The 20,135-nt window shown below is 37.9% G+C and overlaps 1 protein-coding gene across 2 annotated transcripts in view; it reads left to right on the top strand.

The window, feature by feature from the left end:
• Positions 1 to 7,542: 7,542 nt before the first annotated feature.
• Positions 7,543 to 20,135, top strand: part of abat (4-aminobutyrate aminotransferase) — a 58,824-nt gene continuing 46,231 nt past the window's right edge. The window contains exons 1-2 of one of the 2 annotated variants that reach the window (XM_042505392.2): positions 7,543 to 7,632; positions 9,570 to 9,638. The gene's annotated coding sequence lies outside the window, so the exon portion shown is untranslated. The remainder of the gene's footprint in view (positions 7,633 to 9,569; positions 9,639 to 20,135) is intronic. The other variant, XM_088091212.1, reaches the window with a different exon arrangement.

Genomic DNA, 20,135 nt, shown 5'->3' with positions numbered 1-20,135 from the left:
GTGCTTGTGATTTGTAATTCGGCTCCATGCTATTTAAAGCATTTAAATCTATCTATTTTGGTTGCAGCACAGAATATTGTATTAAGGACACACTGGTTTTCAAAAAGATGTATTTGAACACGCTGACAAATAAACCGATTTATTTTCAGTGTGCTCAGTTTGGATTTGAGGAAATATATTTGCTGGAAAGATTCTCAGTGCTTTGTGTCCAAGTGGAGCTTCACATTACTGCTTCAGTAATCACCACAGTCGGGACACACGATGAAACATAGTGGTACTGAACTGTCTGTAGAAGACTGGACATGTAGGAGTCTGTCCATTCTTTACTAAAAGCTCTGCTCTTACCGTCTAATGTTATTTTTCTCTCTCTAGAAGTGTTGTGAACTGACTGTGTGTGTGTGTGTGTGTGTGTGTGTGTGTGTGTGTGTGTGTGTGTGTGTGTGTGTGTGTGTGTGTGTGTCAGTCACAATGCTTATTTGAATGCACAGATTTGATTAACTGATTAGCATGCAAATAGTTTGTCAGACTCCTGGTCCACTAAACCAGACTACAAGGCTGCACTGTTTCAAACTGAAAAGTTCATCAACATTTAACCCTTTAGGGCCCACTTTAATATCACACACTCTCATTTTCTACTTTCACTGAGTTATTTTTTTCAAATCAACATCAGTCCTATTTATAAATATCAAATATTCATTAGTTTTCAGAATATTAACCCTTTAAATGCTAGGTCTTTGTCATGTTGCCACTATGTTTTTAAATGAAAAAAAACACACAAAAAAGATTATTTTCAATATACTACATACTCATTGGATTCTTTGTATTTTGATTTTCACAGTCTGGGATATGTCATTGCTTTAAAAAATATTTTACATTAGTATGTATTAGTATTTTAGCCAACATCAGTCATATTCATAAATGTTAAATATGAAATATTCATTAATTTTCAGAATTTTAAGTTTGCGCAACAGCGATATCCATGGTTGGGAAGTTCAAAACACCTGTTGGACCAGTCGTAAGCAGCTCCATTGAATGCAAGCGCACAGATTGGCCGTCACAGCTGTCAGTCATGTCGGAAAAGTCCCATTGTTGTGGAAGTGAATAACTCAGTGAAACCAAACTTATCATAAAAACAAGCATTTGAATAAACATATATATTGCTTATTAACAGAAAAAGTGTTTTGGTTTTGCTGAAGTTAAATCCGCATTTAAATAAAGCTTTTAGTGTATGATTGAATTATGAAAAGAGAATCTTAAACCATAAGAAGTATAGATGTAGCAGAGTGTTGTGAGGATACACTTTTATCATTTATTAACCTATCACTAAATTATGGTTTATCTAGATCTCCGTTCTGGAGATATGAACGACGAGTCATGTTTTCAGGCCCCACAACCAGCAGAGGAGTTTGTAAAGTTCTTAAAGGTTTTGATGAAGGACATGAGGCATCCACATTTAAAAATTATGTATTGTTGTTTTCCAATAGAAGAAATAAACTGTTGCAGCTCTAAAAGATGTTGAAATGATGTGGGAAGGAGTTTTTTCAGATCTAGAGGAATTAGACACTCCCTCCATGTCCTTAGAATTGGACTCAGACAGCAATAGTGACAGGGCAGCAAAGTGTTCTCAGGAACTGGAGAGCATCTGGAACACCTGCTTTTCAGGACTGGTAACTGGAATAAGAAATGTTGCTGCATATGATAGAATATATAACTATAACTATATGGTGTGGAGGGTAGAAGCACATGAAGTCTGCATCTGTACTGAATGGACTGATGTATTAATCCTTTTTTTGCATTTATTTTGGATGGGACATGACATGTATGAATACACTTGAGTGTTTTGTATGTTGAAAAATAAAGATTTTAAGTAATACAAAAATAATACATGTAATATGCCCTTTTTGTTAAGGTATATGCACTGCTGGAAAAAGGCAGCATTTTGTTTTTGATTTTTTTTTAAATGCTCTCTGTGCTCGGGTCAGGTCACATGTCTATGCAGGTTTTCATAACAGATTTGTGCCAAACTTAGGCAATATTTCTGAAATGTTGATAAAACAGATGACTACATTTCCACTGAATGATGCTCTGTGACTTCTCCTCTCGTGATAACATTCTAAGAAGCATGGTGATGCATGTTCAAAACATTACAGCTTTACTTTTTTTGGTTTATGGTGAAAATATATGCTATTTCCACGAGGTGCACTATCAGTCAATGTTGCTACACAAAAAATACTAATGTTTAAATATTGGTGTTGCTGCTAATCATTGACATATTCAAGGCTGTAATAATCAAAGAATAACCTCTTAGCAAGTGGTATGTTGAAAATAATTAATTTTTGTATGTGGGTTTTTTATTATCTAAAAACATTGTTGTATCATGACAAAAACGTGGCATTTAGCATTATGAAAATTAATGGATATTTGATATTTATGATAAGGACTGATGTTGCTTAAAAAGTAACAATAATTTTAATGTATAATATCTTGTAAAGCTTTATTTTGAAAAGTGCATTTTGTGCACAAGTATATGTAATATTAAAGTGTGCCCTAAGGGTATGATACACTTTTTTCTTGTTATTATTTAAGATTATTTAATATTCGGTATGACATCAGTACCATCACGTCATGATTTTCTTCCCTTTATGCTGGTGTCAGGGTATTCAGAGCTGTATCTTTGCTAAAGGCCAAATGTCAGCTCAAAGAGAATCTTTTACTGACTTTCTTTTGTTCATTCTGGAGCAGCAAGATGCTGTATACATTCAACATAATTGAATATGGTCAGGTAAAAACATGTTTTGCAGTTTGGTGTCAGGAAATCAACTGGATATTTGTGCCAAGCTGTCACAGACTCTTGATGCAAACAGGCCCAACAGTCTGGATGGTTGGAGGCTGGATCAGATCGTGGCAGTGTGTCCTGCTGAAGGCGTCTGCTCCTGTGTAAGCGTGCAAACAGGCGTGTTTTCACCACATGTTCACGTATTCAGTGATGCTCTCGGCTCTGTGATTTCTCCGGGTCAGTGAACCTTTCCTTCAGAATTTGCAGGATAGGAACTGAAGTGTTTGAACATGAAACAAAACAAAAAGCACCCCCTCACTGTTATACAGGCAAATGTGTTTTGTTTATATCTCACTTCAATATCCATGCAGTCAGTATATAATGCTGCTATAGGAAATATCTGCTTATCAGTTGTTTGGCAAATTTAACCCACTTTTTCATATTAATCTTTTCATCGCTGTCTTAAAAGAGTCAAAACATTGTCTGTGAACTTAACGGTCAATTTGCTGCACATATTTTTGATTTTGTACTTTGTTTGGGAGCCATGAATTTGTTCTTTTTTTGTACTGTAGGAAAACACTATGTCATCCAAAGAGGCACCAAATTGCAGATTCTGAATTCTGAATCTCAGTGGGACTATTCCTGGTTGATTAAAAAGTAGATAAACTGTGTACTGCTGCCCTCTTGTGGGTGCAATTTTAAAAAAAATAATTTTTATGTTTTTTTAAATGCTCTTTCTGAGACCAAGGCATTTTGCTTTCAGCTGTCAGAGCATTCACACCTCTGGTATCTGTCATATTCTTTCAGAAACTTGGAAAAAAAGGGCAATGGGCAACTTGGAAGGAAATATGCCACAAGTGCAAAAAGAGAGGCCTTGAGGTCAGAAACTTGACCCCCACAGCTGCTTTTCTTTATGCTTGTTCTCAGTAGATTTAGTATTTCTACAGGCAAGGTGAGTAAGGCTGAACAGGGTGTTCGTTCAAATTTAGGGACCAATAGGATCTTCTCTCACTAATACATGTATGCAAAATAACCTTATTTGGTAGCATGTAGTGTCTTCCTAGGGAAGGCTGTTGTTGTTAAATACCAGTCTCACATAAGAACACCTTCAGAGTCTCTGGACGGCATGCACTGCCACACTCTGTATGTTCAGCTATGATTCTCCTCCATCAAGTCTTTATACTGTGTGCAATTCATCTTCCTCAGAGTTCTGAAGTCATTGACTCACCACATCACACTGTTTTTTTCTCATCAGCATATGCAACAATTTATGTGACAGGATTATTTTAATTTTTGAAGCGCTTCTTTCAGGTCATTTTCTTGTTTGTTTTACTTTTTTTCTTTTTGCTATTTTTCAGGTAATTTTCTCTGACTTTTAAAAAAAAAAATTTATTTATTTTTGGCCATTTCCTGTTAAATCACTAATTGCCTTTTCTCCCATGGTTTTGACAGAAATTAAGCCAATTCGCTAAGGTTTCAAAGGGTTAATGTAAGAAGGGTCTCACATCATTATCTTGGGCTCTATATGTTGGTATCAGGGTATATAAGTCATTTTTGTTACCAGGCTTGCAACCAAAAGTCCATTTAAAAAACCCATTGACTTTGAGACAAGGGAACAAGACTTTTAAAAGGCTTCAGAATATCTTAATCAGAGGACAAAATGTCATAGAGACAAAAAGGTGGAAGAAATGTTCACAATACACAAGCCCGAACCCAACTGAGATTGAGATTGAGAATTCTAGCACACATTTCCCACACAATGCAGTAACGTCAGACATAAAATGATCACAACACTAAAAAATTCTGAAAACTGGAAAAATACTACAGTGTACCAGCGATAACTTGGGTCTGTATTAACCTTCGATCAGCAGAGTGATCAGTCAAACAATAACAACCATTTTCATCTCTCACATCGTGATGGAGTTAATTTTAATTCCTCTGGGTGTCCACACCTTGCAGGCTCACAAAAGGGTGTGTTTGTGACAACCAATTACATCTGTTAAAATTATGCGTTACACCTAACAACGGGGGTCAATTGTGCCTCCTCAATGAGATAAAAGTTTTTATCCCTTCCTTGCTCAGACTTGCTCTGAGACCTTTCTTAAATCGCTCCTAAGCTAGAACTTCCTGCTAAAGATTTTCAGACTAAGTTAGGAGCACTCTGAGAAGATTGTCAGAATGTCTGTGATAAGGCTCCTTTTCAATCACTTAAAGCGATGAGTGAAGAAGAGGAGACACAAGCCATTTTGTGTACCTTGCAATTGGCTATTTATGGGTACAGATGATTAACATGATTAACATGCTACTTGCATCAATATATTTGAACCATACTTTAAGTGTGCTTTGTTTGTTCTTCTATGCATGCATGCATGTATGCATGGGTATATGCATGGATGTATGCATGCATGTATGTATGTACAAGGTACAAGGTAGATTTATTGTCATTTTTCTTAAACGTGGTTTAAGAAGAAATTAGATTGAAAATTGATCCTAAAATCCTGCTACTGTTTTTTTGGCATCGAAGGAGGAGCTGAGGAGTCTCACAGTCTGGGGAAAGAAGCTGCTCTGTAGTCTGGTGGTTCTGCAGCAGATACTTCTGTATCTTTTTCCAGATGGCAGCAGGGTGAACAGACTGTGGCTGTATGTATGCATGTACGTATGCATGTTATGTACATATGCATGTATATATATACTGTATGTGTGTATGTACAGTATGTATGTATGTGTGTGTGTTTGTGTGTGTGTATGTATGTATGTATCTTAGACTTTCACAGGTCAGTATTTTGGCTTTGATAATATTGAGCATGCAAAGCTGTGAACACTTGTGTTTCCATTGCCCTCTCAAAGCAGAAGCTAGCCGGGATAAACCATGTTGTTGTTGTTGTTTCTACAGCAGCCCAGAACGGACAAACCAAACACTGGCTCTAGATAGGGCCATTTGCGTTTCATGTCAGCCAGTATAGTTTACAGCCCCTTAATGACGAGCTGAAAAGTGTTGTAAAAACACTGATTTTTAACAGACTTCCAAACTTGGAAGCATGGACTGAACAGTGCCAAACTGGTCAACATGTATTACTGTGGTGGAGAGAAGGCTCTGTTTTCAAAAGTCTCTGCTCAGTTGTCCATATATGTAGTTTCACACTCCATCACTGTGGTGTGATGATACAGTGTGACTCTGCCTGTTTGTAGATATCAGCTGTATTTTACTGTTTACTGATGGCAAACATCTGTTATCAATTACTGATGCAAACTGAAGATCACCTGCTGCTGCAATAATAGTTTCCCACCAGAGAAACCATAGGAAGTGACATGTAACTTGTAAGCAAATATTGTGCAAATGAGCAACCTGCACTTTCACCAGTTATTTACATGACATCACAAAGAAATGATCTGTTGTTTTATTGTCAGGTTTACATATTTTAATTACACATCAAGTTTCCATTCCATTGAGATGAGTGATTCTAACATAAACTAAAAAGTTGTGTACTATTTATATGATTAAATAAAAAAATAAATAAAAATACGAAAGGAATTCTATGTAGAATGTATTAAAAGTAATAAACATTACTTAAGTAAATAAGCAAAATATGATGAGCTCTATTAATGTAAATTCTCCTAGTTTATATCTTGGTTTTATTTGATTTAACTGCACCAGTGATACTCTTTGCTTTATGTTGGTAATACTGACTTAACTGAATGGACATTTAAATATATGTAATAGTAATAGTCAAGATAAACCTGACAAGAACAAAAATAGACCAAAAAATGTCTTTGAGCGTGTGCCATTTAGCAGCTTGTTTTTCTTCTTACCTGTAATGCACATGACAGTGAATACACAAAAGAGGGACCCCAAAAAATCCTCTCCAGAGAAGTTAACCCTCTTGGCCAACCACATCACTTTATTCAGGCACTGTGTTTTCAGGTTGTTCATCCTTTTGTCCCATTCTCTTCAAAGCACTATCTCAAGAACATTAAAAAGGATTTTCTTCAAATTAGGCACAAAAATCTTCTGGGACTTAATGATAACTTGATAGGTCACTATGACCTTGCATCTGTCTCATTCTCATGAACACAATATCTCAAAAACACTAAGGAAATTTCTTTGAATTTGGCTTTACCGTTCATTTAGACTCATCACTGAAATTATTATAATTTGGTGGTCAAAAGTCATGGTCAGTGTGAACTTGTATCTTTCTCATTGTAGAAAGTAATGCACTGAATAGAATTTGGAAGTTGGAGTTAACAGGTCAAGGTCACTGTGACCTCAAAAAACATGTTCTTGGCCATAACTCAAGAATTCATATGCTAAAATTTCACACAAATTTCTAATATGATAAAATGATGAAATTCTGACATGTTCCAACTTCACTAGAACATCAAAATGTTCTGGCCATTACGCAATGTCACATCTCAGCAACAGAAGAGGGGACATTTAGTCAGATACTAAATTGGTGACACTAATTTTGGATGCTCACCTTGGAACTGTGCTGTTTATAGAAATCCTCTAAGATGTTTGTGAAGCATCCTCGTTTTCACAGACATGGGTGTAAATTTTAAGTGCAATATCAATGGTCCGCAGAGGCATTATTCTCGTTTTACAACTAAAAACACTGCTAAAACACATTTTCATGACGTGCATTATGATTCAGTACAAATAAAGCTTTATTGTGAAAAAAAAGGGGTAGCAAGAGAGCGAGAGAGTGAGGAGGAAAAAGAAAACAAGCCCCTCCCCCTATGGAGAGGCCTGTCAGTGGCTGTGAGGACCAGGGGGAGGCACATAGTCCGTGCAGCCGCCGATCAGCCATCCAGTGTCTGGGGATCTTCGCGCAGATCCTGCTGCTATCTCTGGATCTCCGGTAAGTCTTTCACACACTCCATCCCTGAGTCATGCTGCACCGTGTGTGCACCGGGAGCTGCTCGGATCAAACCGTCATCATGTCGCATTGACAGTCAGCGGCTCGCGGCTCGGAGTGTTGTTGAAGCGTCGGGATGCGCAGCCCTCCACAGCGTCCATGACAGCAGAGCACTTAAACCAAGCATAGCCCTCCACCTAACATTACGATAGCAATAGATCTGCGCGCGTGCTAATCGATCTATCACTAATATAATCCATAACTACAACAATCCGCAATCTGAGAGTGCGAGCCGGACAGATCTAGTCGGAACCAGATTCTGCACAAGCCTGGTTATGCAAGAAACACTTGAACGAACAATATGATTTAAAACAAGTTTGAAATGCATTAAGCCTGTGAATGCACTCCGTCTGCTGAAATGCTTTCATGAGTGCAGAGCTCAGCCGGCTCCGATTACTGTTTGAGGAGTAGAGGAGCAGAGGAAGGCTGAGGCAGTCCTCGCCTTTATATCCACATCTATACCGTTAGCCTGCTCCTTCAGCCACCCCACACTGCAAAACCTCACCAGCTGAGCTCACAGAAAGTCAAGCACAACGATGCATAAATATAACTACACATCTTAGTGCGTTTACTGTACATCCAACTGTTAAGTTGACTTGGAATATATTTACTCACACTTCTGAAGCTGTTGCAACTAAAAAATGACACGTGAAATGACAGTTCTTTTTACTTCAGGAAAGTAAGTTAGTCTGACTTCACTTTATCATGACAAACAAGATTTAGCAAATGATGAATTTAGGAGATCTGCCTGTTCTGTTAACATGGTTAAACAAATACAAATAGAACTGAGTAGTTTGTGACCAGCAGAATACAGATATATATCACAGTACACTTGGCTAACTGAAGTTGTTCAAACTTAGAAAGATTGATTTTTATTAATCCTTTAGAAACTGTTTGGAGAATTTTACATGCTTTTCTCCTTTATAATTTTGTCTGTGTTCATGCATATGGCATACATTTTGGCAAGATTGTGTATTTTTATGTAATCTTGTAGTTTCCAGCTCAGCTCCTACAATAGGTCTAAAATACACAGAGGAAACAAAATATACTGTGCAAAAAAAACACAATTGAAACCCATTTAAACTGACATTTTTGATCTCACAGCCATCAAAGCATAAAAACATGCACTGTATTATTTCTCAATGTCATTCTTGAGATGTTTTGCTATTTTCCACCTGATGACATCATTTTTTTAAAACCATATTTGGCATATGGAGACAATTCATGCTATTTCCACTAGGTACACTGTCACAATCAATGTTGTTGCTATTAAAATATCCCAGGCTGTGATAGTCAAAAGCATGTAGTATATTAGAAATAAGCACTCAAAAACATATTTGCATCATGACTAAAACCTGGCATTTTAAGGGTTAAAATTCTGAAAAAGAATCAATATTTGATATTTATGATTAGGGCTGATGTTGGTACAAAATTAACTCAATGAAAGTAGAAAATAATATAATTGTACAATATTATTTAAAGTTTGATTTTAAAAAGCGCACTCATGTGCAGAGTGATATGAGTGTGTGTAATATTAAAGCGGGCCATAAGGGTTTAACATCTCATTTTTAAATTGCGACAACTTCACAAAATTAAGTAATGATAACTGTATTTTATGCTAATTTAACAATGAGACATAAAGTAAACATGAAACATTAAGATGAATAGTTATTTTTACTTCCTTTTTTAAGGCAGTCAGTTTCCTGCATGTTTTTAAGTAAAATCAACTTGTCAAATTTTACAGTGCAGCTTATTGGTGGAAGGTGGTTAAAGATTAACTGTAGTTGTAACTTAACATTCAGCACAGGCCTAGTATTAACCACCGTAAAACAATATTTAAACAGTATTGTGTAACATACATGCATAAAATTTTCTTCTAGGTACCCCAACAGCTCAGCTAAAGACTTCTGGAGGTCCTGGAACCCACTTTGGATATTACACAAAAGCAAGTAAGCAGTGCAGTCATTTACACTTTTTTAAATTGGCTTAATTTCTGTTAAAAACATGGGAGGAAGGCGATGAGAAACTTAAGAATAAATTACCCAGATATTGGCGAGAAATTAGTAAAAAGCAAATCAAAGGAAAAAGGAAAATGTAAAAATATATACATGCAAACTTGACCCAAAAAACCCTGTTTAAAATTATGATAATTACGAATATAGTTCTTGCAGCATTTCTCTTGTTTTAAAAAAACATCTAAATCAACTAGTTTCTTAAAATTTGTAGGACACTTCTTGTCAAGTTGCTCATTGCCTTTTTTTCCATGTTTTTGAAAGAATCACACCAATTTGTCCAGGGTTCAAAGGGTTAAATACATGTGAAGGATGTCTGAATGCAGTACAAGAAAAGTGACGTCAATCCAGATCTCAAAGGGTTAACCCCTCTTTCACAAGTCATGTTCTTATGCAGCTCTAGTATTCTCCAAATGTGTACACAGTTTACACATACTTCATTTAGTGACCTCCTTTGCTCTTACTAGCCAAGTGTGTTTGGACGTGCGAGGAATGTGACTGTGGTGTCCTCTGTGTGCACAGCTCAGTGAAAAGTGAGAACGCCGTCGATGTGCCAGTGAAGAGGAAGTGTGTCAGTTAGTAGCCGATTATTAAGCAGTGATGTGGGTGAGGAAACAGAGGCTGGCATGTAGGAACAGTTCATCACTTGTGTTATATTGTAAATAGAAGTGATAAGATTTAAAATGACCAACTGTTATCTGCAATGTGTGGTATTAATTTATAAATAATTTAATTTTAATTTGTAGTAATTTATATTTTTAACTAACCCACTAGTTTTATACATTGCATTGTAACACAAGGCACAGTTTTATATTTTACATACTCTAAACGCTCAGTGCATTATACATATTACAATTTAAATATTCACATATCAGTGCAAATTGTTTATTACTGTATATCTTACATTTAGATTTTTATACACTTACATACTCAGCATGCTACACATACTTAATTTTAAATATTTGCATTAGGGCTGCATGATCATGGCCAAAATTTAAATCACGATTATTTTGATCAATATTGTAATCATGATTATTATTCACGATTATTCATCATGTTAGGGAAAACATCTTTATTTTTATTGCACTACTTTTCAACAAACAATATGTAAACAGTTTTCAGTGCAAAATGAAACTTTAAAAATCATTTTATTTTATTGTTTTGTTATTTAACTTTAAATTGTAATAAATAAATAAATAAATAAAACATATTATATAACATTTGATAATTCATCCATTGACATTCACTCCATTATATTAGTATAGATTTAGTAAATTGTATTTTTTATTTGTCCTACTCACCAATTGCTAGATGGAGCCTACGGCCAAAGCACTGAAGTCTCGTCCATTTATTTAGAGAAGCTGCCTTGACGACATTCCCGCCACTGTCTGTTGTGATACAGACTAGTTTGTCCTCTTGCAGGCTCCAAAAAAGCAGTGCCTCCTGCAGTACCTGGGCTATAGCTTCTCCTCTGTGGTCTTGTAGGAAAAATGATGTCTGCAAGCACCGACTTTTCACGTGAAAAGTATTGTCAAGGACAAGTACAGCTCCATTATTCTGCTTGACCATAGGTCAAACGTGGTTGCAAAGAACCCAACAGTTGTGATTTTCCTCTCTATTTCCCCCCGACGTTTCTCATACAGTGTAGGAAGTGCCACTTTGGCGAAATAATTGCGTGAGGGGATCACATATTTCTTGTCCAGTGTGTTGACCATTTTTCTGAAGCCCTCGTTGATTACTGTATTCATCGGACACGTCTTTGGCCAAATAAAACGATATTGCGTCTGTTATTTCAGCGTGTCTTTCGGAGGTAGATGGATACGGTGTTGCCCGGTGCGGGGTCGCTGTTATTTTTGTCTGGGTTGCGGCTGGACAGGGACGGGGACGGGGATTTTGTGAAGCAACGTTATCTTTGGACTTCATGCATTCCTTGTATTTGTGTTCGTGATGTTTTTTCAGATGGTTGAACAGATAAGCTGTGTTACCCTGTGGGCAGACACAACTCTGCTGCACTCTTTACATATGGCTACTTGTGTAACGTCACTTGCCCTGAATCCGAAACAGGTCCAGACAATGGATATTGATCCCTTTCGAGGCACTAGCTCCTGATGCTCCTCTGCAATTCCTGCTGTACTTTCTTCTCTTGACATGACTCACTCTCGTCAGTCCACAGTGTGACAAAAGGCTCCTGCCGCAGGGTGCGCTCGCTTGTTATTTAGGCAGCTTGATGAAGCCTTAACCATGCGTTCGCCCCCTGGTGGTTGACTGACGACTGATTGAGAAAGTGCTTGATTAGATATGTAGCAGAGCCCGCATTTTAAATGTGAACATCGCAGACGATCAGGGTTATTTAATCGTGGCGGCCAAAATCGTGATCACGATTAAAATTCGATTAATTGTGCAGCCCTAATTTGCATACTGTGCTAATTGTTTACTGTTACTATATTTCTAATTTAAGATTTATATTTTTATATACTCATATAATACACTATGCTGGCATCAGAGTGACTGTAAGGAACCACAGTATAACCCCCGGGATCAATAAAGTATTTCCAATTATGGCGTCGTGACACTGGGACACAACATTTCCCAGAAAATTGAGGATGGATGGACTCAGGTTATGTGTTGAACAGCACGTTATCCAAGTTAGCCAACAATATGTTTTAGGCTATGAATAAGAAAGTGTTATGAACTCTGTAAACAATGTTTAACAGATTCTTACCATGGAAAAGAGAGATAGATGACTGGTTGCTCTGTTTAATCAAAAGCTTGTGTTGGGTGATCATGGAGAACAAGAAATAACCAGACACATAGAGAGGCAATCCAGCCTCTCCAAAATTATAGAAAACAAGAAAGGAATTATTAAAAAGCATTTATTGTAGAGGCTAAATCATTTAAAAAAGCCAACATGTGACAGAAAGGGTGGCATTTTCAAAAGATTACATTCAAACATTTTTGGTTTTCACTCCCAAAATGCTGATATGGTGTCTCGAAAAGCAACAAAAGTTTTTCGTCTGTGCCCGTCTTCTGGAATTTATGTATTTATTTATTTAACATCCATTCTGCTTTTTTCCACTAGTCTAGACCCCACCACAATAAGAATCTGTGTGTCTCAGTTTCAGAGTTGTCTTGACCACTTATAGATTTTCTTTCCAACTTTACATTTTGGAATGAGTTCTTTGATATTTAGGACTGATATACATTTGCGGGAAAAAAAAATCAAAGTGTCAAAATGTAGAATAAATGAACTCACACAAAAGTGTGTTTAAATGCAATGGCTTTAAGCAGAAATGTAATGATTACGAAGATGACTCTTCAACATGATCTTGAACAGACTGAAACAAACCGCTGATTGGTTGAAATGCTCTCCAAATGAACTATGGGAAACCAATATGGCATTAAGCATTGATGCTAATGTACTTTTATCATGGAAATATTGATAAAATATGGACAGAAGACAGCCAATATTGGATCTATCATGGAATTATTGAACAAGGTTCCGTAAAAACACCTGAATTCCCAGGCTGGATACTGAGGCTTCTTATAGAGCTACGATGCATCAGGGCAGAACGGCACAGACGGCAGCTTTCACAGTGGAAAAAAGTAAGGTGATCCGACAAACGGTCTACAAGTTATTAAAACTTTTCTGAATTATACAAATTTTAGTCGCCGGCAACTACGCTGGGCTCAGAGGGTTAAGCCTTTTCCCTGGATACCTCCATAGAGAAAATGATTTTTTAGTCTACGACCAGGCTTAACCCATGTCTGAGCCACCAGCCCTTTAAGTTGAAAGTAGACCACAATACCTTATAAATTGAAGCTAACATAAAACAATGCTACTATTATCAGGGAGACTTGTCTGACTGACATTACAGCCAATGTAATGTTATCGGGGGCATATGGGTACAAACAGCTGTGAAGCCGTCAGAATTGTGGCTGACAGCTGTATTAGCTTCGGTCACCGAACTTTCAGGCTCCTCTTCCTGTGCATCGAGGAAGCTCTAGAGTGAAGTAAAAGTCACAGGAAATGGGACCTGGCTGTTCAGACTGAGATCCACATATGAAAGAGGCCCAGGTCAAATTTGAAAAAATCAGATTCTATTTAATCTGTGCTGTTCACACTATAATAAAAAAATCTGATCTGAGTCACATTCAAGTGGAAAAAAATCGGAATTGTGTAGGGCTGGGTAAAAAAATCGATTCATCAATGCATTGCAATATTTTTTTTGTCAATTCAGTATATCCATTGGGGCAGTGTGAGTGCCGCCGGAGTGTGATTGACGTTGTTCAGAGGCCCCGCTTGACCCCCAAACAGCGTCTGTTGTTTATTCATTAAAAAGGCAACAGTGGTTCGAGATAACCAGGTGTTAAAATAAGCTCAGACAACATTAAAAGCTGACGTTTGGATACACGAAGTCGATAGTAGTTAAGTGGTGTGTGAGCCTCGTGAGTCAGTGTTAAAACACTGCAACAATACAACGAACTTATGTGACCATTTGAGCCGACACCACGCAGATGTTTTGCAACCTGTTGCTAACGCTAAAGCTGTGGATCACACACAAATGCAGGTTGATAAAATCCTGCATAAATGTTTACTTGGTAAGTTTGGCTCAGGCAAAAATGTGCACTTTTCTGTACTTTAAATTTATTTTAGTTTTAATTTTGTTTAATAAATAATAATGTAGTGGTAAAATAAGTTTTGGTGTCAGTTTGTTCTAAATCAGTACAGATATTGCACGCTTTATTTAACACATATCAGAAGGTATTCAAATGAATTATCTGGGTATTTCTGACATCAACACATATAACTAAATCGATATCTAAGCAACTGGGTCAATATCGAATTGATTCGAAATCAAATCGGATTGTTACCCAAAGAATCTAAATTAAATTGAAGTTTGAGGTTCTTGACAACCCCCAGCCCTAGAATTGGGCCACTTGTGCCTGCAGTTTGAACGTAGCCTAAGCGGCTGCTTAATGAAATGGACGTGATCTGAGGGACTATGTTTCCTGCAGAGTACACACAACATCCCATCAGGCATGTTCATGAGACAGCTTTGGGATTCTGGGCCATGCTGGGTCACTCTTCTCTGGTTTGAGTCCCAGAGACCTGGTTTTCCTCTTGAACTGTCTCATCTGACTGCCGGGTTCATTAGGAGACACTGATAGAGTGTCAAACTTCCCCATACTGAGACACTGTCCTGGTCTAAAGATGTTCAAACAGCCTTTTATAGTCTGTCTCTTCATCTGTCCTCAGCTTTTTATTTCAACGCTGTTATCTTCATTTAATTCTGGAAATGAAATTTCTGTTTAGAGGCAGTAGTACAGACATATGTGTCTTTTTTGGCTGGTAACTGTGGTATCCATATCCACAAAACTGCCGTTTTTGCAACATGTTTGGTAAACTTGAATGTTGAGGCTCATGAACATCTTTAAAAACTTGTAGACAGGTGTGTAGAGGGAAGTTAGATGATTAAATGAGATTTCCTGCACACTGTCCTTTTACACACAGTAGAAAATAATAATTAAGGAAACAACATTTGAATCGTCAGACCTTCATCAGGCTGAGTAGGTCAACAGCAATACACTTAACCTGCTGAAGGTCTGACGACCAAATTGTTGTTTCCTAAATTATGAATTTATTGTGAATAATAGAACAGTGTGCGGGGATTCTCATTTTTTTAAAATATATTTGGTGGAAACATGCCATGACCAGTTATAGAACAGTATGACAGGTCTTTTTTTTTTTTTTTTAATTAATATTATTATGAAAAAAAACCCTCAACCTACAAATTGTTGAAAGACATAAGTAACCTGTTTATGTGACCTTTCCTGGTTATGATCACATTTGGAATGTGGTGTTTGCATGAACACAGAAACATCAGATTATTCACATTCTCCATATACACCCACGTTTCTTTCAGAGTGCTCCAACTAATAGGCTTGGATGAAATGTAATATTTCATACCTTTATACCTCTCTGAAATTTCACTGCGGTATATGGAATATGACGGTATACATTTGCAGCGTGAACACCCTCCGACACTGAGTGCACTAGGCTACTTACTTTAAACTTTTCAGACTAATAAATACACAGTAGAAACCCACAAAATGGTAAAGTAATATTCTCATACATATTCTCCTTATTCGAGAAATTCAACTGTACGCCTTTTGAATTCAGCTTTCTTTCGGTCACAGAAGACTGAGGCTTAATTGTCTTGTTAACTCATCGTAGTTAGTAAGTCCACTGTTCCAACAATCACCAGCTCCAATTTAGTCACACTACTGCAAATCCGTAATTCACCAAGTTAGTTGTAAAAACATGCTGTTATTCCCCACAGTCTCTCTATGCCCGCTGGCCACTAGCTTTTTACAGTCCTGTAACTTCTCCCTCCACCACTAGGTTTCACTGTGTCTTTCAGCTCAGCTGCTTATTCTACTAGCAGAGACAGCAGACTGAGCTCTAGTGGTGTGTGCTGTGCACTATATACAATGAATTTAATTGAAAGAGGAGCGCCTGTATTTATGACGGTATTAAAAAACATACCTTCAGCATCTCTAAATACCCTGATAAACCTTAATACTTCGATACCACCCAAGCCAGGAAGACATTGTGCTCTATGTCTTGAGCCATAGCTGCCACATGAGGTTTATCCCAGTTATTATCATATTCAGGATATGGTGTTCAGATTATCACAGAGAAATCGGGTTATTCATATTCATGGTGTACGTCGCAGTTTCTTTCAGTGTACTTCAGCTGTGTTCTTTTTTTAATCCATAAAAGGTGTTTACATGCTCAAAAACATGAACAGGACATTCTAAAAACTCAGTCATAAATGGGCTGTTCATGTAAAGGCACTCAATATCAATGTTTCTGTTAATATGGATGTTCTCTAGAAAGCTCTAAAAACTCCATCTGCATGCTGTTACTCCATGTGGGGTCGACTACAAGCTTGAGAAACTCTGGGTTTGTTGAAATAAATCAGCTTTGGTGGATTTAGTTTTTTACCTAACTGTAACTCCCAATCAAGTCCTGCTGCTCCCAGTTGTGACTGCTAGCTTCATGAATTTTGACAATTTTTGCTCTTTCAATGCCCCATTCTGCTTCCTGTATTGCTTAACATAACAGCTTTTGTATCCCAACTGCTGCTGTGCATTCGATGTGTGCTTCAGGTGTTGTTATATGATGCAATGTGATGCCATGTTACACTGTGTAGGCCCAGTCAGTGCAGTCAGAAACTGTCTTGATCCATATATTTCTCAGGGCAGTGTATGGCAGGCCCTTCAGACAGTTTGATTTCGGAAATATTCACCTCTTACTCTGTCCCAAGCGTTGTCATGTCAGTCAAACGCCTGCAGACCACGTAGTGGGGCTGTGGAGTCTACCAGCTCCGGTGTTCGATCACAGCTCAGCATAGCAGCTGTAGTTACGCAACAGTCTTTTTATCAATGCAATTTCAGGTCACTAGAGGACACGACAGCTGATTTGACTGTCCCAGAATAGTTTTAAGCAGAAACTATGCAAGCAAAAGTGTATTTATATAGTGCACGTGCGCATGCGCGCGCGCACACACACACACACACACTCACACACACACACACAAACAAAATCAGCTCTGTGGAACATCAGAAAAGTCAGACTTGTGCTCTGTGCTCTCAGATATTCTCTTATGAGTTACAACGAAACAATTTCAATTATGGGTGATGATTGCACACTCCTTTCATACCTGAAGAACTGACAGCTGCAAGCTGCACACTGACACTCTTCATGGATTGGCATTATCAGCAGAGCTTTGAAATTGCACTTAAGTGCTGCTAGTTTAAGCGGCCATAAACTTTCACACACAGTACCAGAGTGAGCTGGTTTAACCGAAACTCCGTCTCTAGCCAGATGGGTGTGTGTTTAATAGTCAAGTCAAGTCAAGTCAGTTTTATTTATATAGCCCATTATCACAAAACATGGTTTGCCTCAGAGGGCTTTACAGTGTACGACATCCCTCTGCCCTTAGACCCTCACATCACCCAAGGAAAAACTCCCCAAAAAGAACCCCTGTAACGGGGAAAGCAATAATAGAAACAGATGCATGTCATATTACAATAATGGTAGGTGTGAAATTAGTAATTGCTCTCTATGATGATGTTGACAGAGATGATAACAGTCTCATACATATGTGAAAGGGAGTTGTCCAAAGGCAAGATCACAGCATCGGCGCAACCAGGACCAGACCACGATCAGGGCGAGCGGGGGGCACAGAATCAGTACAGCCACAGCACGAGCACAACCAAAGGCAGGGTCGCGGCATCAGCACAGCTATCACCACGGTCAGGCACAGTCAAGGTTACGGCCAGGATCCAGGGAAACTAGGAAACAAGGGAGCAGGAACGCTCCCGAGAGGCAACAGGATTAGCGTAGTGCAGTTCAACAGACCCAGGCTCTGTAATCGCGAGCCCCAGGTAGTGAGAGTACCACATGGCTATCACAGAGCTAAGCTAAGCTTGCACATGGCAATGCAGTTAACAGACATGCATGATTTCTGATGGCGGCATTGAGAGAAGGAAAGGAGCTCAGCGTATCAGAGGAAGTCCCCCGGCAGGTTAAACCTATGTCAGCCTAACTATGGGCTGGTCCAGGCAGCCTGAGCCAGCCCTAATTATAAGCTTTATCAAAGAGGAAGGTCTTAAGTCTACCCTTAAAAAGTTGAAACGGTGTCTGCCTCCCTGACCGAAAATGGAAGATGGTTCCATAGGAGAGGAGCATGGTAGCTGAAGGCTCTGGTTCCTAACCTACTTTTGGAAATTTTGGGAACCACAAGTAACCCTGCGTTTTCAGAGTGCAGTGATCTTGAGGGTTGGTAAGGAACTATGAGCTGTGACAGATAGGATGGAGCCTGATCATTTAGAGCTTTGTAAGTAAGGAGGAGGATTTTAAATTCAATCCTGGATTTCACAGGGAGCCAGTGCAGAGAAGCTAAAACAGGAGAAATATGATCCCTTTTCTTGCTTCCCGTTAAAACACGAGCAGCAGCGTTCTGCACCAGTTGGAGAGACCTAAGAGATTTGTTGGGGCAACCAAATAATAGGGAATTACAGTAATCCAGCCTAGAAGTGACAAATGCATGTACTAATTTTTCAGCATCTGTTTGGGATAGGATATGTCTAATTTTTGCGATGTTACACAAGTGAAAGAAAGCCGTCCTTGAAGTTTGTTTTATATGGGAGGCAAAGGATAAATCCTGGTCAAATAAAACTCCGAGGTTCTTTACAGTTGTGCTAGAGGCCAAGGTAATGCCATCTAGAGAAATTAAATAGCTGATCAGTTTCATCTGGTTTCATAGATAGATATAATTGCGTATCATCAGCATAACAATGGAAATTTAAGGAATGTTTTCTAATTATGTTGCCTAGAGGAAGCATATATAAAGTGAAAAGGATTGGTCCAAGCACCGAACCTTGTGGCACTCCAAAGCAGACCTTAGTATGTGCGGAGGGTTGATCATTGATGTGAACAAATTGGGAACGATCTGATAAGTATGACTTAAACCAGGCTAGTGACGTTCCTCCAATTGAGGTTTCAAGTCTGTGCAGTAAGATTTGATGGTCAATGGTGTCAAATGCAGCACTGAGATCTAATAGGATTAAAACAGAGACCAGACCTGTGTCAGAAGCGATAAATAAGTCGTTATTCATTTTTTACTGTGCTATGATGAACTCTAAAGCCTGACTGAAAGTCCTCGAATAAACTGTTGTCTCGGAGAAAGTCACAGAGCTGATGAGCAACCACTCTCTCAAGGATTTTAGAAATAAAGGGGAGATTAGATATCGGTCTATAGTTAGCTAAAATCTCAGGATCGAGAGTGGGCTTCTTTAGAAGAGGTTTAATGACAGCTACTTTAAAAGACTGTGGTACATAGCCTGTCAATAAAGATGCGTTGATTATATCTAATAAAAAGTTGTCTAATAAATGTTGATCAGGTCCTTTAACACCTGATCAACATCAGGTTTCTTGCGCTATGTTCAGACACCTTTCACAAACATTCAAACTTCTGACTTTAGAAGTTTAAACTTTAAACTGGTTTGATTCCTTTATAAAACGAGGGGAAAAACATAATGAAACACTTGGCAATAAATGTCCTGCAAACCGTTAAAAAACAAAATAAGTAAAGGTGACAAAAATTGACCTGCAAATTAGCTATGGTGGGGCATTATTAGATATGATCTAAACACTAGGAGAACTATCACAAAAACTTTATTTATTTATATATTCTTATATAGTTAAAGTTATGTTACAAAAAAAAAAAACTTAGCACTTTGTTCAGGTTATTTTCTTTTTTGTTGTTGTTGTTTTTAATCGTTTTTTTTTTTTTTGCTTATTTTCCAATATTTTTTTTGTAATTGTTTTTACAGGTTTTTTGCTAATTTTGCAGTTATTTCTTT

Source organism: Plectropomus leopardus, chromosome 18, assembly GCF_026936395.1.
Source record: "Plectropomus leopardus strain MGB_pleo_1.0 chromosome 18, ASM2693639v1, whole genome shotgun sequence".
NCBI lineage: Eukaryota > Metazoa > Chordata > Actinopteri > Perciformes > Serranidae > Plectropomus > Plectropomus leopardus.
This window is presented reverse-complemented; position numbering and strand designations above follow the sequence as displayed.